This window comes from Scomber scombrus, chromosome 6 (assembly GCF_963691925.1).
Source record: "Scomber scombrus chromosome 6, fScoSco1.1, whole genome shotgun sequence".
Classification (NCBI taxonomy): Eukaryota; Metazoa; Chordata; class Actinopteri; order Scombriformes; family Scombridae; genus Scomber; species Scomber scombrus.
In genome coordinates, this window is record NC_084975.1 from 20,735,219 (window position 1) to 20,758,904 (window position 23,686).

Below are 23,686 nucleotides of genomic sequence, written 5' to 3' on the forward strand. Positions count from 1 at the left end.
TTTCTCTCTGGTCTAAGGAGCTCGGGGCTAAAAAGCATTGCTCAATGGTACATTAACTATGACTGAAGAGATAAAGGAGGGTATTATTCACTCTTAAACAAATCTGAGGATCAAAAGCTTCTCGCGTTTCTGAGTCAAAACTCCACTTCTTTGACAGTTAGGCTGCTGCTGGTTTTTTCAATGCTTGCTTTTTATTCAGTCCTTCACAGCAGAGAGAGGGAAAGTCACAGAAGACAAAAGTCCCAAACCAGATCAAAACCAAGGACACGGTCATACTTAGTGCACCTTTCACCAACTTTGCCACCAGAGCAAAATGGCACTATGAATAAACCTGAATACTAATCGGCTTAGTGTCCAAAAGGAAATTAAAAAATGTAAATTGAGTTCATCTTTGACACATTCATTTCTGTTAAGTATTTTGACATTTTAAAGTTAGCACATTTTAGGATGCTAATTTGTGAATGATAGAGGTGATTTAGCACAATTCAGATGGTCTCTCTCAACAAACTGGAGAAGTTTACTTTTATTTTTAAAATATTTAATTATGAGTTTCCAAGAGAATAAAATACTTCTAGACTACTTCAATTGAAAATATAAAACATACTCATTCATATTCAATAAATGTTGGTGACATTAACATGTTTCAGTAATTACAAGCTGTCTTTTTGTTGTTTTATTTCATGTTTTCAATACTGAAATGGCATTTTAATTTACTAAGGACTGATTTTAGAGCAGATTCACAGTAAGATACAGTACAAACAGGAGTATGGCCAGATGGTGTTGTTGCTTCACAGTTTGTGTTTATTACTGCTCATACTATTACCAACTGCACTGGTATCATTTGATCCATAGGTTTTACTCTTCACTCGCAATCGTTACATAAGATTTTGAGATGGGTTTGTTATGCCCCACACATCCTGGGTGACTTTAAAATGCTGTATTCAAGTCCCTAAACACTTTTTCTTATAGTTATAGTATTTTCTCAAGTCTAAATTGAGAGGGTTTTTTTATTTAAAATTGTATACAGGATTATGGTGAATTTTGAAGGATATTTGATATTTGTAGGGCAAATATCTTATTGGCAATTTCTGATTATATTTGTATTTGTCAAAATGTAAATGTCCATTTCCAGAAACATCCTGGAAAGCTGTGTGTGTCTTAAAAATTGAGGATGTTTTCCTTCAGTGTTTAGTAGGTGGAAAGAGAACCCGTCTGACAGGAGATTTGCCATGGATGTTGAACCATGTACTGACGCTCCATCACTCACAGGTCTCTGTGTGGGTGTTTGTGCCCCGGAAAATAATAACCACTGTCACAGGAACAGGTTGAAGGTTGGGACAGAAATCCAATAATAAACCTGGATAAGTACTTGTTCCTGCATGCTGCTTCCTGCATCGACATTCCTCATATATGTCAATAGATCTGCTTTCTGATAGAGCAAGCAGGGTGTTGATACTAGAGCTTTGTACAGAAAATGTCAAAACCGAGTGGTTTTTATTGACTGGCCTTGGCCTCCATAGTTCAAGTCGACACCAACAATGATCCTTTCTTTTAAATAGAAGATGGCATGCTGAGTCAGTCAGTGGAGTTAAATGGCAAATCTGTTGGAGACTGTGAATTTCTATGGAGTTTTATTTTTAACTAATTTTATGCAAGTAAAAGCGAGTTCCCATATACAGACAGAATTGGTTTTATAACATGTTCCAGTTGAGTTTAAATGAAACTGTCAGTCAGACACACTTGGTACTTGCAGCAGGATGCTTTACAGATTGCATCACTCTGGCCAACAGACTTTCAGCTCTGTACGAGACCAGTATGTGTCCTCTGATCACACCCACTACCTGAGTGTTTGATCTGCTGTTATTTAATTTAGTCTGTAAATGCAACAAGGTGCAATTAAAAGGTAAGTATAGTTTTTTTACTTTAGTTTTGCCCATTCTCTGTTTTGGTCTCTCTCAGAGGTCTCACACCAGAACCAAAACATATCCATAAACAAACTAACCTAGATCTTGTGATTAACTCTCCCGTGACATTAATTCATTTTTCAGTGTTTTCACTTTTCTAGTGTTAAGGTTGTAAATCACACTTTTATAGTAGTATGTAAAGGCGGTATGGTATAACCTCAGAGCCCACGCATGTAGCTCCATAGACTGAAGCTGATAAATGTTTCCTCAAAAATGTAACATGTCTGGGACACAAGGCTTAGAAGATACAATGTGGAGACTACAATAATGTGATTGGCAGCTTTTACTTTTCTCTTCGAGGTTTCCAATGCTGATAAATACAGTAGATAGTAGAGCAAAATTAAGAAAGATGATGAAATATTCAGTAATCATCTCTATTTCTGTTAGTCATTTGCACTGTAAACCTGCTGCTATTCTGTAATGAGCCACAACAAACTTCTCATCATTGTTTTTATATCAAAGTGGATGAAATACTGTAAGCAAAGGTACTGTGTGGACTACAATTTAAGCACCATATGGCCTGATCCTGCGCTACACATCCATCAGAGGATGAAATCTGACATTGCACTATAAATCAAGAGGTGTTACTCCCTTGTGACACATACTGTATCAATCCAGCTTAAAGGAGCAGTGCGTGGGATTTAGTGACATCTAGTTTTGAGACTGCAATAAACTGAATAACCCCCCACCAGCTCTCTCTCTCCTTCCAAATGTGTAGACAAACACCTATAGTGGTGGTGAAAAATTGTGAAAAACTTGAAAGGCCCTCTCTAGAGCCAGTTTTTGATTTGTCTCTTCTGGGCTACGGTAGAAACATGGTGTAACATGTTGAGCTCCATGGAAGATGACCCGCTCGCTGTGTAGGACTCAATGGACTCAACACAACGATTCTTGTTTTAGGTGATTAAACACTAATTAAAACTGCACCTTTAAGAGGCTTGCAGAAGTCATAGTGTGAATAACAAGTCAGCTGAGTTTAAAAAATAAGTTTCAAACATAACGACTCATCTCAGAGTGTTAAATACTAAAAGGAGATTAAGATGATGCAGGCCTACAAAAACTGATCTTCTGTGTAGCCTCAGTAAAATGCCTCTTTCCTTTTTTTCCACCCTGTGAATAAATACTATGGCAGCCTGAAGACCTGCTCGACCCAGAGGAGGTCCATTTAGCTGCCAATTAAGGAGGATAAACGATTATATCCTCTAAATTTGATTTGTACGGAAGGAGAGATGAATTGCACTTCCGATGTCTCTAATTATGTTTCATGGGGGTAACCACCACAACATCAGTAAAAATGTACTCGCCTTGCTATATTGAACATTCTGCTTCAGTATGAATTATGCATACCATATAAATGTTAAAGTGGATTAAGTGCTGCGATTAACACAAATTAAATTAAGCGAAAAATGTTGTGTATAGTGGAACACTTGTCATCATAATCTCAGACTTAAAAAGTGACAACCAAATACCTCCTACATGATTACTAAATATTGTATTTTGTTGATTTGAGCCTCCTGCTGCAAGTGAAAGCATCCTGAACTGAGTGCACCATAAAATGGCTTCCTATTTTGATTTTTTTCAGAATAAAAGTTTATTCTTTTACATGATGGTGAATGTGGAAAGTTGCGAGATCAGTAGTACTAAAGTAATATTTTTGAGGTATTTTTTTATTAGTCTTTGAAAGTTTTTCTTTTTTAAGAGTATTTCTGCTATTTTAGTTTAGTTTTAATGTCCGTGTAAAGTAAAAATAAATATTTTGACATACCACAGAAAAGTGTGTTGTTAACCACCCTGCCAAATTTGAATGATTAAAAAAAATCACCAAATATATGAAATTAGGCTTCAAAGTTGTGTAAAAATCAGCCTCTGTCTCTGCTCCCAAACGCTGTGGGAGTGTCCTCCGAGTTCACTGAAACCCCGCCCCCTACCAAGTGTCACCTGTCAATCAAAGTCACCACCTCTACCAGAAACATGGATGCTACGTCTGAGAGCTTTCTGCTGCTAACTCAGCTGCTAGCTCGGCGGCTTACTCGACGGCTAACTCGGCGGCTAGCTCGGCGGCTAACTCGGCAGCTAGCTGGGCGGCTAACTCAGCTAACTGGCTAACTGTAGACTGTAGTAGTAGTAGTGTGCGCTGAATGTATTTATACCACTACAGCAGGCGCTGCGATTTTCAGACCCGCCCACTAAATCCTGAACACAGAGATCTTGAAACACAGTTTGTGAAGCCTAGCTCCACAATTCAAATCTAAATGGTTGAAATTCTTTTTACACCATTGTTAGAAATACATTCATGACCTTTTTAATGTGTTTAGAAGAAAAAGTCTGAATTCACTTTACACGGTCTTTAAGGAAATATAAGTATAACTAATAGAGGGAGCTCTGCCACTCTGACTGTTATCCTTTGATATTTTCCCCTTATAAAAGCTTAGTTCAAAAGGATTAGATTAGAAAGATTATATTGCGCTGACACAAATATTACTCTAATACTGCTGATACCCCAACTTTCAACGTTCGTCATAATTTATTTGAGATATATTTTTGTAATACTTTTGGAAGATTTTCATTTTGAGTGTTTCCACTCTTACTTTTGTTTGAGTTTAGATTTAAAGGTCAATATTTTCAAGGCATAAATTGTGCAATTAATGCACTAATAGGGAGGAGCTCTGCCACTTTGGATACTAAACAAAATATAAGTGATTTAAAGTGATTGAAACAAGCATTTTGAATATTTACACAGTCATGCCCATTCCTCAGTGTCAGCATAACATTTATCCAAATCTCAACACAAAATAACTAATATTTAAACATGTCTTTCACAAATAAGTACTTTAATTCCTCACTCTTTCTTACACAGTACACATATTTTGTTGTGTTTGGTCTCTCTACAGTAAAATCATAAAAATGGCAACGTGCAGGTCTAATGAGCACCCTTTGTCCAAGTCTATTTCTCCTGAAAGAAAACAAGCACATCCTTGGCCAAGGCACCAACAGTCTGTTAACAGCTTTCCCCGCAGTATAAAACACTCTCTGTGGGCATGGCGGTGGCAGGAATAGCAACGTACCGTTTTGCAAGGACATTAAGTCTCTTGAAACAGCTTTCTTTCTTTTGTCACCAATAAAGTGCAATTTTTAGTAGAGAGGAACAGCTCATTTCAGTAAACTTTCTGCCATCTTTAGCTCTTCGTCTGTAACACAGCATTACTTCATTTTATCATTACAGCCTTTATTTAAATCTGACAGGTAGAAGAAGCCAAAGATATGACAAAAAAACAGCCAAACACTTACAAATAGCATCAGAAACAATCAGATATCTCTTAAAAGCTCCAAAATTAAAGGGTAACTAACTTACTTTTTGACGCTGTACACATAATCAGGTGACTCTAAAATCTACTATCTGTAGATAGCAAACATCATGATCCAAAAGACTGGTATGTTCAATTATGGACTATTTAGTAGTTCATGAAGCTCCAGCAGCACTTGAGAACTACTTTTCTGACTTCTAACACTTCCTCCAGAGGCTGTATCAAAGATTACTCTTCCTCTGACGTGAGAAAAACTTTTTCACCCGCCATACTTTTAGAAGTTTAGTAAGGGTTATGGACCTCGCACTTCAATTTGCTCAACACCCCAAACATATGGTGTTACATCAGTGCGAGCAACACCAGAAGCCATTTTTAGCTGGCTTATAACAAGTGGAGAGACAAGAACAGATGAGACATGGCACAAGGGGCACAACACAGTGGAGTCAGAAGTAGTGCCTCCCACCTGATGTCCCACCCTCAAAATCCTGTACCTTGTTAAAATTTCCTGGCTGAGCCCTGAGAAAAGTAGCCAATGTCTCCTTTCATACTTTGGTATCACTCAATTATTGCAGAAGCTCTCAGCAGTGCCCAGACAGAATACCATCTAAGATCGACTACTTTTTGTACAATAGGCTGGCAGGTTCTGGGCGTAGCTCATATCACAGTGGGCGAGCATTTTATAGTGGAGCTTCTTAAACAGGACCCTTTCATTTAAGTTCAAATCTTAACAGGCTTCACATGCACAGGCTGTATACTCCAACATGTTTAATAAAGATATAATGAGACTTCACTTTGTCTAAATGAATGAAGTCACTGCACTACTTTTTCATTTGGCTGGTTACGTTCTGAATGTCGGCGCTCGCTCTGGATTTCACCGACTCTCTGGGATAAATAGCAGCATCACTCATTTTAATTGAGCTTTCTCTAAACACCTCCTCTCAGAAGATTTACCTTGTTAGAGTGAAGTAACCGTGATATGCCAATTCAAATTCAATAAATATCCTATTCAACTGCGCTGCATTCATCTCTGCAACACATTCTTTTCTAATGAGCCCACAATACACACAATTTGAAGATAAAATAAACATAATAACACTGGACCTATTACTTCTATCCTGCAAGGTAATACACAAAAAAACAAATAATTATCCTTGTTGAAGCCTCTTTGTCCTTGATATGAACCAAGCAGCCTAGCATAATTAATTCAAATTACACCAAACAATAAAACATTCAATTTGGCCTGATAAGATCTTATTCTTTGTCTTCATCGATTCAAGTACCCATTTGGACAGAGATGTTGCTCATTTCTCTTACTAATTGCTTTCACAAGGCTTGGACCTGCTACACCGTTATAATAGAATTTTTTTCTTCTTCTTCTTCTGTTTTGTTTTTTTTACATTTTAGGGGTTATAGTGCTGGTCAGTATATGTCATTGCATTCAGTACACACACTTCCTAAAGTCAGTTTCATTTAAGAAGGTCAGAATACCTTGGAGGGCCTGGGGCTTAGGGATTAATCCTTTTATACTGTCTAAACAGTGAGGATTTAATTTCATCCCCTAATTAAAGCAGTTTTATAAAACGGCTCTGAAATATCTCAAAGTGTCGGGTCTCTAATTTCTCCCAAAAACTGTGGTATTACATGAAGATATACAACATGTGTGTCAGACTTAATGATTGAGCCACTGCATGAAGTCCCTGCAGGTTTTCAAGCAGGATTACATGGGATTGCACCACTGTAGAGGCTGCGAGAAGGTCAAGATTTGGTGACATGGTAATTTCCAATCAAATCAAGGTTCAAGTTCTTTGTGAAGTTTACTCATGATTAAAGAGACTACATGGGTTCACTTGTGAAAACTACACAGTATCCAAGTTTGGCCTAAGAGCAGGCAATAATCTTGTCAAAGAAATCCAATTAAAAGCACCTTGCTCCTGAGGAAACAGGGGAGACCGGTACATTTTTTTAAAAGCTATTTCTGAGAGCCGCAGGCTACCAGGGACCTACAGGTTCTGCTCCTAATAGTCTGAAGGAGTCCTGTGAATAGAGAGGCATGTACACACACCAACAGACGTAGACTTCAAACCTATCAACCTCTCTAACATCCAACAAAATGTACTATTCACTTTGTTGGTATTCTGCTCATTTTCCTTTCAAACAATTATATCTCCATTATACTCGTGGATATCCATTCTCAGCCCTCTGAGCTAATTAGAAGGATTAGCTCAGTGAAAACTTAGAACAATTAAATTAGAGAACGCTGTATCCGAGGATTGGACCACAGTAAGTGTCTGAAATGTAAAGTACCGACCACAGGCCATAATTTAACTACATTAGATCTACTATAACTTCTGTCATTCTTGGAGGGAAATCACACAATCTCACTTATTACTACAAGAGGTCATTTCGGTGTTTGTGAAGCACGGAGAAATCGGTTGCTTTTGTGCGCCTGAACCAGAGTGTACGAATGTCTTTCATGAGCAGTTCATGTTACAGACATTTTAACATTTTAGTGAAACATTAATCTTTATTATGGCCAAAATATCCTACAAAAACGAAAGGTTTTTCCATTTTCAGGAAGAACATTAGGCCAAAAGCTTAAGTCATCACAAGGAACATAATAACTGCCCCTCCTGATGTAAGTGCTGCTGGCAGTGAAATCACAGACTCCGTCCTCATTAACACAACAAAACAATTTTTCAAAGATGTTCCTCTGTTAAATGTAACGTTTGCATGATTTATTTCTGATGTTATGCTAGAAATATAAAAAGTAACAGAACTGTTTTAAAAAGAAAAGAGAGACAGTTTTACACATCAAACACTGTTTAGAGGTCTTGGGGTGAACTATTGTTAATGTGAAAAAACAGTTACATAGTAGAGCTGAAGTCTGAAGTTTCAAAATGAAAAAAAAAATTGGGGATGTGAAGTCGGAGAAGTGAGGCAGTAAATTACTGGCTACATGCTTGTAACTTGTCGGTCTGAATGTGGCGTCCGTTTCAGACTTATTGCCTGCATTAAATATTACTTCCACATATACACTGAGAGGGATGTGAGTTGGTCACTTTTCAGGAATAATAAAACATAACATAAAAACTTTCAACAGTTTCACCTGTACATGGGTCAATGACGTATAAGGATTTGGAACAACTCAATTGTAGAATAATAAAAAACAAGCATATCTAATGCAGTAGTTCAAACATTCAGAATGTTGTGTACCTGAAGATCCATATTATACATTTGAAATTAAGTGATTTTAGTGGGTTTTTTCAAGATTAATTGGCACTGGCCTTTAAAAAAGTCATGTGGTGCGACCATGATTCATCTTGAAATAAATTAATATACTTAACACGCTTCAAATCTTTTTTTACAAGTTTTAAGTAATATAAAGTGATTGGAAACAAAGTATTTGCATTTTTTAAACATTTTTTGTAAATGATGATCTTTTATTTATATAACATATTTCAAGATGAATCATGGTCGCACAACATGACTTTTCTTTCAGGCCAGTGCCAATTAATCTTGAAAAACCCCCACTAAAATCACTTTCAAATTGTAATATGAATTTTCAGGTACACAACATTCTGAATGTTTGAACGACTGCATTAGATATGCTTGTTTTTATTATTTAAAATTGAGTTGTTGAAAATCCTTATACGTCATTGACCCACATACAGTACTAACATCAATGGAAATAATATAGTAATCGTTACAGTTTATGGCTCTTTTGTACCAAAACATGATGGGCTACCCTTTAACATCCCCTACCAATCAAAAGAAGGAGAAAGAGAGCAAAGAAAGATGAATAAAGTGCACTGGGAGACCGATCACCTCTGCCTGAAGGGTTTTCAAAGTAATTGAAGCTGAAATACAATCACGATGTGTCAGGGTGTCACAGGAGGCAGCTAATTGGGGGCAACCCTGTGTGCGCCACGTAGTGATTAAGAGGGAGACGGCATTAGAGGATTGGAACAAGTTTAATTGGGTGTGTTGAATAACGTGATAACTTTTGAGGTTTTCTGTTTTGTGTGATCTCTACATTTCCAGTTATCTACCAAGAATAATGGACTAATTCTTGTTATCAGCTCAGAGGAAACAGGAAGAGTATTCACATAAAGGTGATGCAACAAGGATGTCCATAATTGGCCTCAAATCAAAGCATCTCTTTAGATTTGCACCTGCTTTTTTTAAATGAAAAAGGCTGTGATGTCTCACTCTTTGAAGAGAAGCCTGGTTTTCCATTTGGAGCACAGAGTTGTAACTGGATTTGTGACAAATAGGATCAAAAACAAAAAAGCCTACTGCAAAGCATATTGCAAATTAGCTCGCACAACAAAAGATCTGAGGAAAAATTATTATATTTGTTTACGCCGATCTTGAAAAACGTCTTCATTTGTAAATGGATTCATGCTAATTACGGTTTTCATATTAAACTAGTTGGAGAAAAAACGTGAAAGCAGGGCAGTTATTGTATGATAATGTGCAAAAAAAGCAGTTCAACTACTTTTTTTTTTCTTTTTTTTTAGCTCTAACACCTACATACATTTTATCCAAGTGTATAATGTAATATTTGATATGCCGGCCTGAATTTGTTCTACAAAATGTGTGTGCAGGGAATTACTCAATATGACATGAGGCAATATGATATTCACACATTTCCTAAAGAACTGAGAGACATGGGGGGGGGGAGAGAGAGAGAGAGAGAGAGAGAGAGAGAGAGAGAGAGAGAGAGAGAGAGAGAGAGAGAGAGAGAGAGAGAGAGAGAGAGAGAGAGAGAGAGAGAGAGAGAGAGAGAGAGAGAGAGAGAGAGAGAGGGGATACACCGGTTTCCATAGCAATTGTCGGCACTGTCACATGGTTACCTAGAAACTAGTCTTGTGATGCTGTGCAATTTATTTGTTTATGTTTGGCAAGTCTCCAGCTGTAGCTTACACAGAACAAAGCCTCATCCTGCCATTTAATTTCTGAGATATATATAAAAACTCATCACTGATATCTGAAAAGGTCAGAGTTTGTGAGATGCCAAGTGAGTCGTGAAGGGGCGCGTAATCTCACATAATTTGTCCATGAGTACCATAATTACAATTTAATACGTAGAAAAACACAGGGTCATTTACAGGTCAAGAGAACGCCCTTAAAGTAGACTGACCAACAGTCAGCGGAACGTGTGTGATAGATAGTAAAAGCGAGTGCACGGCAGGTCATGAATGAAAATGAAATGCTAAAACTGTCTTGGATCATTTTCGTAAGTATGAATCACTGTTCAAAGCCTCGGTTTCACCTCTGAAAGACAACCAAATGCCCCACTTATCTGAGCACTTGATCCATTTATTTCCATAATTCCATTACTGGGATTGGAGAGTGATAAATTTCAAGCAACAGGGCCACAATAATCACATTACAAATATATGAAGCTTTGATTAATAATAGATACAGTACTGAAACCCTGAGTAATGACATTTCAGATAGTCAGAAGATTGGTCAGAAAGATGTTAAAACACTTTTTAGCTGTGAGATTGTAGATGATAACATATACATGTAGACAAATTTAAACAAAATCTAGTCAAAATAAAAAATAATTAACTGTATTATGTTACAATACAATATTATAAAGTAATCCATTAACTAATAAAAATAACAAAAAATTGTTATTTCCTGAACAATTTCTCCTGACATCAGGGGCAGTTTTCTACAGCTCAATATTTAGCATTTTCTAAATACTAATGAGGTACAGTTTAAAAGTTTAAAAAAAGCAACCCAATCACAGTTTGGACACAGTGAGAAAATTAAGCTTGTTTACACGACTGAAAGGGTGACGAGAGGCTTTGAGCTCAGCTGCCTCATGAGAAGCCTGACTTGATTAAACCCCCCCTCCCCCTCCCTCCTGCTCGTCACTGCCTAAAACAGAGCCTTCTCCTAATCAGACATCACTGCAATTAAGGATCTCTACAGGGTGGTAAAAACATGACCGCACAAGTGTTTGTTCCTCTTTAGATGGAGAAGCTCAATCACAGGAGACGATTAAGCACAATCTGTTTCATGGTGCAAGTTAAAAATAAAAAAAAGAAGTCCAAGTCCAACTTACAAAGAGTTTTGTATAAAATTAAGTCTAAAAATTGCTTATTACTTACCTACAAAACTAAAATGACTTAAATATTTAACAGAGTAACAAGTTTATGTTCCTCTTCTTTACAGTCTTCTTTTTCCTTACAATCAGTACCCCATCTCCTGTTGCAGAGTGCCCTCTACTGTTCAGGCAAGTACACTGCACCGCGACCACAATAGTGCGTGTTAAATGTACATTAATAGAAATCTTGTGCTTTATAATATGTATTTAGAAGGCACTGCATGTCAGGATTGGACTATTTTATATGTAGAAACATAATCTCTGGGATTCATAGAGAAACTATGACATTAAGAAAGTATGTAAGAGTGAGGACAACAAGCCTGGGAGGCTACATAATGGGGTTACTGTTGCATTAGACTGCAGATATTATAAGACATTTAGTCATTTAGCACACTCTGAAAACTCAGTTGTTGTTGTACTCTTCTTTGAAAAAAGGAGGAAATAATTTGAAAAAGCTGCAGACGCTACTTAAAACATTCCCAATGAGAAAATGTTCAGCCCATGGACACTCCAGCCATTACCAATTGAGCATGGAAAATGATCACTAATGTACAAAAGAATACAGGGGAGCCATCTTTTAGTCCATCATACCCTATTGTTTAATGGTGTGAGAGAGCTGCTACCATCATTATATTTTTCAAGAGAAAAATGCAAAATATTCAGTAGTTCCAGCTTCTTAAATTTGAGGACTTTTGATGCTTTCTTTTGTCATATATAATAGAAAAGTGAATATTTCAGGCTTTTGGACTGTTGGTTGACTAAAATGAACAAAATGAGAAATTATAACGGGCATTTTTGACTGTTTTCTTCCATTAGACAATCAATGAGTAATGGAAGTGGTCATTACTTGCAGCCCTGAATGATGAATCACATTTTAATGGGCCAAACGTGTATTTTGTATAGAAAAGATTTCATGAAATATACATTTTAAGATAAGATAAGATATTCCTTTATTAGTATTAGTCTCACAATGAGGAGATTTGCATTGTTACAACAGCAGTGGACAGCAAAATAGAATATAAGAGTAGCAATAAGAAAGAATAAGAACAATAAATAATGAGTACAAAAACAATAAGAACAGTAATAGTAAAAATATGTAATACAAATAATCGTGACATTATTTACAATGTAAAATAATAATAATAATAATAAAGGTAGTGAACAGTAATATACCACAGGTGATTTGCACTGACAGGTGACACACACACACACCGTACTTCCTATTAACGTAAATCTGTTTATGTGTTTTGATTCTTTTCACAAGTTTATAAGTCTCCTTAGAGACCATCAAAAATTGCCGTTGCCGACTATGTTTCAAGTCGTCTAGGCGGGGTATTGGGTAAAGTTTTCAACTAGCAATAATCGCGCCTCGGATAAACCTCATAGGCTACGATACTGCCACTGCGCAAAGCTAACGACCAAATAGAAACAAGGAGCATGTGTTTCCGGTCCCTACACTATTTTGTCAGGGTTTCAACCTCGTATGTTTTTTTTTCTTAACACAGAGGAGTTTCTAATATATTCTCAAACATTTGAGGTTACAGAGAGGAAGTGCTGACTATGTGCACACCCCTCTAGATTACAATCATTTAATATAATAGATTTATAAAGGGCATGACTAAAATTTACAAAAATATGTAATACAAATAATCGTGACATTGTTTACAAGAATAAAATTGGTATTGAGTGGTAATATACCAGAGATGATATGCACTAATAAGTGATACACACAGAACATTCTTTCAAATAAGATACGATAGACACTGTGCTGATTCTTTTCACAAGATTATAAGTCTCCTTAGAGACCGTCAAAAATTGCCGTTGCCGACTATATTTCAAGTCGTCTAGGCGGGGTATTGGGTAAAGTTTTCAACTAGCAATAATCGCGCCTCGGATAAACCTCATAGGCTACGATACTGCCACTGCGCAAAGCTGACGCCCGATTCGAAACAAAGAGGACCTCTCTCCGGTCCCTACACTACTTTGTCAGGGTTTCAACCTCGTATGTTTTTTTTTTCTTAACACATAGGAGTTTCTAATATATTATCAAACATTATACCATAGTATAAAACATGCAATCAACAGGAATAAGCCACTAACACGGTACAAATACAACACAAATGCAAAGAGTAGATGTGGAGGAAACAAAAGTGTCATAAACTTTAACCCCGTAACAACGCGACTGTTCGTGATATGTAACACCATTACATGTAAACCTGTGGTCGAGTTGTGTATAATGTTGTTAACAACGAGTTTAAACTCATAAAAAAATAATCTAACATTACAAACTCACCGATAAATTATAAAATACTACTACTATGAGAAGTTATAAACGGAAATGACGCAGCCTCCGGTACGTCCTCGTTAAACGCTCCCTGAACTCTGAAAGCCTCAGAAACCAATACACGTTTTTACCATTGTTTTTTGTTTGTAATTTTACCCCTAATATCAGTCAGATCATAAACACCGGAAACACAGATGTGGAGATAAATTTAAACATACAGAGATTAAAACATATGATCACGTGTTAAAGGATTGAAATGTCCTAAATAAAACGTGAGCTTGGTGTCAGTCATCACACAGAGATACACACAAAACGTACAAAAATATATAATACAAATAATCGTAACATAATTGACAAGAATAACATATTGAGTGGTAATATACCAGAAGTGATATGCACTGATAGTTAACACACACAAACCATCCTTTCAATTAAGGTATAATAACTAATGTGTACTGATTCTTTTCACAAGTTTATAAGTCTCCTTAGAGACCGTCAAAAATTGCCGTTGCCGACTATATTTCAAGTCGTCTAGGCGGGGTATTGGGTAAAGTTTTCAACTAGCAATAATCGCGCCTCGGATAAACCTCATAGGCTACGATACTGCCACTGCGCAAAGCTAATGACCAAATGGAAACACGGAGCATGTATCTCCGGTCCCTACACTACTTTGTCAGGGTTTCAACCTCGTATGTTTTTTTTTTCTTAACACAGAGGACTTTCTAATATATTCTCAAACATGTGAGGAGGTTACGGAGAGGAAGTGCTGACTATGTGCACACCCCTCTAGATTACAATCATTTAATATAATAGATTTATAAAGGGCATGACTAAAATTTACAAAAATATGTAATACAAATAATCGTGACATTGTTTACAAGAATAAAATTGGTATTGAGTGGTAATATACCAGAGATGATATGCACTAATAAGTGATACACACAGAACATTCTTTCAAATAAGATACGAAAGACACTGTGCTGATTCTTTTCACAAGATTATAAGTCTCCTTAGAGACCGTCAAAAATTGCCGTTGCCGACTATATTTCAAGTCGTCTAGGCGGGGTATTGGGTAAAGTTTTCAACTAGCAATAATCGCGCCTCGGATAAACCTCATAGGCTACGATACTGCCACTGCGCAAAGCTAATGACCAAATAGAAACACGGAGGATATGTCTCCGGTCCCTACACTACTTTGTCAGGGTTTCAACCTCGCATGTTTTTTTTTCTTAACACAGAGGACTTTCTAATATATTCTCAAACATGTGAGGAGGTTACAGAGAGGAAGTGCTGACGATGTGCACACCCCTCTAGATTACAATCATTTAATATAATAGATTTATAAAGGGCATGACTAAAGTACAGGAGTTAGTGCTACACTGTGTCATTGTCTGTTTAAGAAATGTTAATTAGTTTGCACATCGCTTAAAGGTGAAGCTGTAAAAGTCGTGCTTTGTCAAATGAATGTCTGGTCAGAGATTAATCACAGTTAGGAGGATCCTGTAGGGGTAGCTGGGGCGGTGGGACTCTTATTTCCGTGTTTGAGACTGGAGATACTTTGCAATAAAAGGTTCACAAAGTGAAAGTGCCCAGATTTATTTTATTATGAAGCTCATATATTTCATATTTATTTCTTGTTAACTGTATATATCCTATTTTTTAGTACAATTTCACCCTTATGTTGCTACTTTTTCCACTGTACTACTATGTCAATTTGAATTTCTCCCAAGGGGGATCAATAAAGATACATCTTATCTTATATTTCAAAATACATAATGGCTTTAATACAAACACTTAAGCAGTATACAGACATTTAAGTGAAAATCTGTCTAAAATCTAATATTTATTTTATTGACTTGATTCATTGTAATCATAATGTAAAATGCTGTTGTTTTTTGTCCCTCATATATTTTGTTTTTTAATCTTTTTATTTCACTCCTTCTTTTTAAATTATTATTGTTATTGCTTTTTTAAAAGTATTTTATTATACTTTTTTATTTCACGGTTGCATCAATCTCTCAAGGAGTTTTACTATATACTGTCTATATTTATTCCATTTTATTTGTGGCTCGTGCTGACTCTATCTACAAGAAGGGTCAGTGTCGTTTGCACCTGCTGAGGAGGTTGGCATCGTTTGGTGTGTGCAGGCCATTTCTGAGATCTTTCTTCAACTCTGTGGTGGCATCAGTGGTCTCATATGCAGTGGTGTGTTGGGTAGGGGGATGTTCTGAGTGAGACAAGAACCGAATCAACAGACTGATTAAAAGAGCCAGCTCAGTCTGTGGCTGCCCCCTGGACCCCATAGAGGTTGTGGGAGAGAGGAGAGTTTTGGCTAAACTGTCCTCAATCATGGACAACACCTCTCACCCTCTGCATCTGACTGTGAAGGATTTAAGTAGCTCCTTCAGCGAGAGATTAATACATCCCAAGTGTAAGAAGGAGCGCTTCCGCAGGTCCTTCATTCCAACTGCAGTCAGACTGTACAATGCTGCACTATAGATGCACTTTAGGGTCCTTTTTTTAGTTTATAATTTTTATTGTTGTATATATATATATATATGTTATAATTGCATTTTAGGGTCTTTTTATTTAGTTTTTAATTTTATTGTTGTATATATTTGTTTTTGTTTGTTTGTTGTTTTTCTATATCACTATTTTTTGAGCAGCTGTAGCAATTAATTTTCCCCATTGTGGGATCAATAAATGTATCTTTTATCTTTATTCTGTGAAGTACATTGTATTGTCAATGCGCAATGAATAACAATGACTATAATCTAAACTAATGTTGTTATGCACTCTCCGGTAATACAGTATTTCTGACATAATGTCCAGGATAGATTACTTCCATAAATATACCAAATCATATTTTTATTTCACTAAGAGATCAGTCTCCTTAGAGACCGTCAAAAATTGCCATTGCCGACTATATTTCAAGTCGTCAAGGCGGGGTATTGGGTAAAGTTTTCAACTAGCAATAATCGCGCCTCGGATAAACCTCATAGGCTACGATACTGCCACTGCGCAAAGCTGACGAACCGAAATCACAGAGAGGGGACTCACTCCTCCACATACGATCTTTAGTGACGGTGTCTCAGTTAGCAGCTCACAGCAACCACACAATCATCAGTGGGGAATCAGAAGTGTACGTTTTTTTTGTCGCTGTTGGTTGTTTTTAGCTAGCCACATTTTAAGTTTAAGTATGTATAAAAGTGTCGACATGCCGCAATGCAACATGGGATGTGGTGACGTCAGCTTACGCTTTATCTATCTGTTTTTAAGACGTACGGATCTTTTCGTGTTATACGCAGAGTAATTTAACACAATTAAAAGTCAACTAATGACCCAATATGAATTTACATGTCAGTTACATGTAAGTTGTGATTAAACATGACGATAAGAGGCGAAACTCTACGGAAGCCCGTTGAATGTATTCCGAATCGCAAACTCCTATTTTAAAAAAAGGCAGCTGATATAAATATATATGTACACACACACTTTTATTAAAAAAAGGAACTGACTGTTTAAATGTCCCTGCAAAAGACAACGACAACCCCTGTAGGTACACATTGATTTGAAATACATTCAGACCATTTCATCGACCTAAAAAGACTACTTCCTGCTCCGTGTCGTCATGACAACCTTACCCCTTACAAGGTAGTTCATAGAAACGCCACCAGATGTCACTGTAGACATGCTCTGAAGGCCTTTTGATTCGATAAAATTTGTAGTTAAAACTTAATTTAAGATTTTAAAAACATAGTTTGTAGCGTTTACGTTTAGCAGAAATGCTTACGTAACTGTTAGCCGTCGACCATTAACCCATGGGCTAATTAATGTTTATGACGCCTCACTAAAAACGATTAATCACCGTTCAGAGTAATTTAAAGTCATCATAAAGTAATGTTTAATGATGCCATGTTATCATAAAAGACATGGCACATTTAAAGTACTCTTTATTTGCATGCATCCTGCTAAATAACGATGATATCGTGCAACGTTACCTCCCCCCCCTAGCAAATATTAAAACAGTGAGTTAAGCTTGAATTTACTCACGTCTGCTCAAGTCTGTTGAAGAACTTTCAGGGAGAAAAAAACATTAGCTTTGTGTCATGTCCAAAACACAGCTTTACAGTTAATCCAAATCACGCTACCAGGGCGAAAAGAAAGTGACTTTCATCAGGTCAGAGGGCTAAACTACCTGTTAAAGTGATGCTCACCCCCCTCTCTCTCCTCTCTCGGTGATGCTGCCCTTTAGTTGTGTAACAGGAATAAAAAATGGCCGAGCTGGAAATTGATTACACGACTCTTCGTTTACCTAGTTTTTTACCTCTGTCATGTGTAATGGATTGACTTTCATAATATTGCTTTAAACACATTCCATATTTGCAGAAGCCCATTAATTTTGAGCACAGGGCCAGAGAGACGATTATACATTTCAACTATGGAGGTATATGACTGAATATCCCTGAAAAGCTTAAGAGAGGTACTCGGCACTGTTGTTGGAAATGACTCATGGCTATACCAATTATTGAGCTGTTCATCTGTTAAAATTAGTCTTAATTCTTCTTTGTTTCTTTGTAAACCTTCTTAATTCTGTTTATTATATAATTACTGTATATATTACATTTATTATATAAATCAAAACCAACAGTGTTTCAAGGTCATTAAAATAAACATTCTAAACAGATGCAAAAAGGGTTCACAGACTTAATGGAGAAATATAGCCTGGTAGAACACATGCTTTGGGACAAAGACAGCAAATAGTTTTTCACATTTGATCATTTTGGATCTTGTGATTAAATGTAGCCTAACATTTTAAATGGGTTGAAGAGGGACATAATAATTCACAAAGAGGTGAAAAAAAACAAAAAGGAGCTTGAACAGAGCACTCTCTAAGGCATACCTTACTCAATTAGAGCACAAGGAGAAAAAACATTAAAAGGATGACAAAAGAGAGAGAACACAAAATATAAGATTGCACACAGTAGCAGAGACCCATACATACAAGGACACAATGTTATTAAATTCAAATTAAAACACATAACTACAATGGGCAGTTTACAAACAATCCATAAAGATAACATTGCGTAGAGAGAAAGAAACCTTTATATTAACAGGTGCTATTCCATACATTAATGTAAAAATACTAACCCAGATTTATCAGTTTTCAAATCTACTAGGAGCAAGCCAGCAGAAGTGTGGATGCTAAAATGGGGGATGTCAGACTGGAAAAAATGTTTGATCAGGTCATAAGGTCTTACTAATCATATGCACTTTCCTCACTGTGTATTTGCAGTGAACACACGCTATAATTTCACTGTGTGGATATTAGAGGCCTTTTCACTTGTTGTGAAGCTTCAGTGGGATAATGCAGGTGCTTTTGGGTGCGCCGCAGATAAGCATTGGCGTGCCAGGTGTTAAAGCTGCCTGGGCTGACACATTAGAAAGGGATTTGCTCCTGCCAGAATGTCAGGCCAATGAGGCTCATAGAGGTAGGCTTGGATCACTGTCAGGGACAGGTAAGTACGCAGATAAGGGGATTACACCATGTTTGCGCCAAGTAATCTCAAATGAATCCTGCCAGCTTCTGTTTCATCCTCACCTGGAAAGCCCAAATTTTTCTTTTCTCAACCCAAGAAATACATTACACAAACAGTTCAATTCACGAGATGATCCTTTTAACCTGGCTTAAAATGCATTTGAGGACACATAAGGTTATGGTCATTTAACAACCGTGACAGTAATAATCTCCTTTAATTCTCTGAGGCAGCTGATTACTTTTTTGTATTAGTATTTTCACTTTTATCACCAGCTCTGCTCAGTCAAGCGATGTGTGGGTTTTTGTAATCACTTGCCTTAAATGAGATCTGGCTTGGTGTTCCCACACTGCAAGGCTTAAACTTGACCTGTTGAACAAATAGGACTCTGTGAGAACAGTTGAAGTCCCTTTGGGCTGTGGCTCTACCCACTGGTAGGCAAAGAGATGAAAATAGAGTATAACAGATGGCTTAGCTGTTTCTGCTATTCAGCACAGGCTGCTGGGCAGCCCACATAATACCATGCCATCCAAAAGGGGCTCAGTGTGCAGTCCGTAGTCTTCAACATGCTGAGAGCTATTTTCCCCCTGAAACATCAATCACAGGGCTCAAAAAAAGAGGAAAAAAACAATGTCATACTTGGGTCATGATCAAACCTTTCTTACATCGTGTGAAGCAGCTCATAGTAGGTTAAGTAAGACTGTTTGGGTTTGGGAAATGTAAGCCTGTCAGTAAAGTCTGTAGACTGTGTATGTGCCAACTAGGCTGATCCAGCTTAGACCACACATTGCCGCTTTTTCCCCATAATCACACATTTACAGACCCTGTCAAGGACACACAACCTCTTTGAATTATCAATCAGTGATTCAATAGGAAATGGATATGGTGCACACTTTGTGTAACAGTACGTGCATGCAAGCAAGTGTGTATGTATTTCTTTACTTGCACATGAGTGTAGCTGGATGTACACAGGCCATTGTGAAATCTGGGCTACATCACATCAGCCTGGTTAAGGACATTTATTGACGCTGAGAGTCCCTCTGTTCTCTCTCAGTGGGGCCACCTGGACAATACAGGATGAGCTGGGCAAACTGTGATTAGATTGTGTTATGAGCAGAGAGAGGAAAACAATGACATTTTTCTTGGGTAAAGTGACAGCTCAGCCAGTGCAAGGGGACATCTGATAAGAGAAGACAAATGTCGCTCATGGTGCCTTTTAGTTTCTCCCTAAACTTCAAGGTCAAAGACAGAGAGATACATTACTTTTTTTGCTTTACTTCACAATATCACACAGCAATACATATTTTAGATATCTACAAATCAACATATTAACAAGCATCCTTAAACATCAATATTCTAATTAAAATATTCTGCCTTTCTCCCTTTCTGACACACACATGCAGACACAGACACACACAGAGAGACACATACACATGCTCACATAGGCTACTGTTCACACCATCCTACACACTGCTGCCACCCTGCTATTCCCAGTTTGTGGTTATTCCCAGACTGAGTCAGGATGGCACCATAAGACTGTCTGTCCGTTTCATGCCAAACCTGATGTCTCCTTGTCGCACATGCCTTTGCAATAGATGTGAGCTCTGCATAGCCTTCCTCCCTCCCTCTTTCCCTCTGTAATTACTTATAAGTCATATTGACAGCTGGAGGCACACTTACCTAGGTCAGAAAGCCATTCAAATCAAAGTGTTCCTTACGCTTTAAATAACCTTCCTCTGTCTCCCTGTTGAGTCTTTCTTCACACCTTAATCGTTCACCACCATGACAGTTTCCTGTGTCTGTGAACTGCTCCATCTGTTATCTCTGCATCCTTAGATTTGCCACTGGAGTATATCTGGCAACCGTCACCCAGTGATACAAAAATAACAGGAGTGATAGATATTGACAATCAAGTTGCATACCAATGGCACAACCAAGGGTGTGATCGTGAGAGAATGGATTCTTGGCTGAAAAGGTGATCTAATGTATGTAACTTGTATAACACAGCGTGAGACTAACATGGAATTGACCTTGTTAGTGTTAGTTGCTAAAAAAAAACCGTATGCAATGATTGTACTGTAATGTATTTTGTATGAAAGCCAAGACCAACAGGTGTATGTTATAATCATGGTATGGTATATGATTAAGTCTGCATAAGACAGCTGTTCTAAAATATCTTCCAAAATGTAACTCTACTTTAACTCATATGTAATGTTATATACATAATGTATTGCAGCTAATGATGCTTGTTGTTGATATATATATGTTTTATTTTACAAACAATTCCCTATTACACTGGCCTATACTCTTATAATTAATTCAAAACTGCATCCATGAAAATGCAAAATACAGATTACTGTACCCACCATATAATGTATGTAGTGTAAATGTATGGAAACAGGGTCAAACACAAGCTGGATGCAGTTTTACACTGTTTTACACTATTTTCTTTTATAAATTTCTGTTATTTTGTACACATGCTGTACGCAGTAAAGGCAGATGTAATTAAAGCTGCGAGCAGCGTTTGGCGGGACCTCGCCCCCTTGCGCACGTCGGGCCGCGGCGAAGCGGAAAAGTTTCCGTCAGTTGCATTCAGACGCATTCAGACCCGGGCATTTATTGGACACTGCAATAAGTAGATACACGTTACACACACCATCTCTCTCTCTGTCTGTGTAGACATTTAGACTGAGCAACTGAAATGAACTGCCACTTTGATGAGTCAAACAGGAGAGGAACTTATTTCCAGTGAAACCTGTAGATATGTTTGTAGTTCATGCCCATGTAATTCGTGTTTGATCTAGACTTTGACAGCAATGTCAGTGAAATAGTTGACAGACTGCACAGATATCTAAAATCATAATAATACAGTCAATAAACTTGAACTAGAATCAAAAAACTTCCTTATCAGGTATCATGACAAGTTTTCTCCACTGGGTGGCACACTAAGACCACAAATGAACATACACACACACACAGTCGTTGCCATGGTAGTTAACGACTGGAGCGCATGTGAACAGAGAATGCACAGACAGCAGGCAGAGTACTGATTGAATGGGAGAGGAACAGGGTGCACATTTGGGGCCGCAGATCAAAAAGTATAAAACATAGCCAGACCAAATTACACACATCTATAGATGAGACTTGTGGCTACATTTTGACGTTTGAATGGAGTCTGTAACTGAAAGTATGCAGGAATAATATATATATTTTGAAAAGCCTGAAAAATCGTTGAAAAACCGACATGTAACGGCAAATTGTGCACTTCCTGTTGGATTTAGGTCAGGGGTGTCAGCGCGTGATTTGTAGGTCTTGATAAGACAAACAATTGAGTTTTGGTTTGATCTTTCTACGACATTCCTATCAGGCGTAGTGGCCATTTTACTGTTTCTAAGTGGCTGAAAAATCGTCGAAGATCCCTCATGTAACGGCAAACTGTGCACTTCCTGTTGGATTTAGGTCAGGGGTGTCAGTGCGTGATTCGTAGGTCTCGATAAGACAAACAATTGAGTTTTGGTTCGATCTTTCTACGACATTCCTATCAGGCGTAGTGGCCGTTTTACTGTTTCTAGGTGGTGCTAGAGCCGTTTTACTGTTTCTAGGTGGCGCTAGAGAGTCCATTTTGGCACTTTTGGGGTTAATTTTTCCATTTTATCAAATTTATGGCCAGACCTGATGTGCGTGTTGAATTTGGTCTGTCCTGGAGCATGTTTAGGTGGTCAAATTTAGGGTCAAAGTGGCATGAGACATTCCTCCCATTCATTGTCTATGGGAGCGTTTTGGCGAGGGTTTTTGGGCACTTGACCTTTGAGGGCTTCTAAAATCCAAACCGGACGAGTAATGGAAAAGTTGTTCAGATCGTTTGTGCAGCAGGGTGTGCTCAGTCAGCTATTTAAGTTTGAAGCCGCCACGATGAACGCCCTCGGACAAGATAGCGTTTGTAGCAGGCCAAGAATCGTCAAAAATCCCACATGTAACAGCAAATTGTGCACTTCCTGTTGGATTTAGGTCAGGGGTGTCAGCGCATGATTTGTAGGTCTTGATAAGACAAAAAATTGAGTTTTGGTTTGATCTTTCTACGACATTCCTATCAGGCGTAGTGGCCATTTTTGTGTTTCTAGGTGGCGCTAGAGAGTTCGACGTTGTTTGTTTTTCCATTTTATCGAATTTTTCGCCAGACCTGATGTGCGTTCCGAATTTGGTGAGTTTTGGAGCAGGTTTAGGGGGTCAAATTAAGGCGCAAAGTGTCGATAGAATAATAATAAAAAACGGTACAAATTCAATAGGGTCCTTGCCTCCAGGCAAGGGCAGGACTCCTCTGGAGTCCTCGCCCTCTTGCCTTTCGGCTCGGTCCCTAAAAATGGGTCATTAACAGTCAACCCTCTGTACTAATGAACTTGTTAGTTGATGAAACAATGCAAACTGCGGCCTACAGAGGGCAGTCTATCAACATGGCAAACAGTCTCTGAACTATG

At 37.7% G+C, this 23,686-nt stretch overlaps 5 non-coding genes across 5 annotated transcripts; all 5 read right to left on the reverse strand.

Moving 5' to 3' along the window:
- Window positions 1-12,662: 12,662 nt before the first annotated feature.
- On the reverse strand, window positions 12,663-12,803 carry LOC133982609 (U4 spliceosomal RNA). The gene has a single exon (XR_009925354.1). It is a non-coding gene; the product is annotated as a U4 spliceosomal RNA (small nuclear RNA).
- Window positions 12,804-13,183: 380 nt separating this feature from the next.
- LOC133982599 (U4 spliceosomal RNA) lies at window positions 13,184-13,324 on the reverse strand. The gene has a single exon (XR_009925343.1). It is a non-coding gene; the product is annotated as a U4 spliceosomal RNA (small nuclear RNA).
- An 830-nt stretch (window positions 13,325-14,154) lies between these two features.
- LOC133982607 (U4 spliceosomal RNA) lies at window positions 14,155-14,295 on the reverse strand. Its single transcript, XR_009925352.1, has one exon. It is a non-coding gene; the product is annotated as a U4 spliceosomal RNA (small nuclear RNA).
- Window positions 14,296-14,679: 384 nt separating this feature from the next.
- Window positions 14,680-14,820, reverse strand: LOC133982608 (U4 spliceosomal RNA). Its single transcript, XR_009925353.1, has one exon. It is a non-coding gene; the product is annotated as a U4 spliceosomal RNA (small nuclear RNA).
- A 1,742-nt stretch (window positions 14,821-16,562) lies between these two features.
- LOC133982587 (U4 spliceosomal RNA) lies at window positions 16,563-16,703 on the reverse strand. The gene has a single exon (XR_009925332.1). It is a non-coding gene; the product is annotated as a U4 spliceosomal RNA (small nuclear RNA).
- Window positions 16,704-23,686: the final 6,983 nt, after the last annotated feature.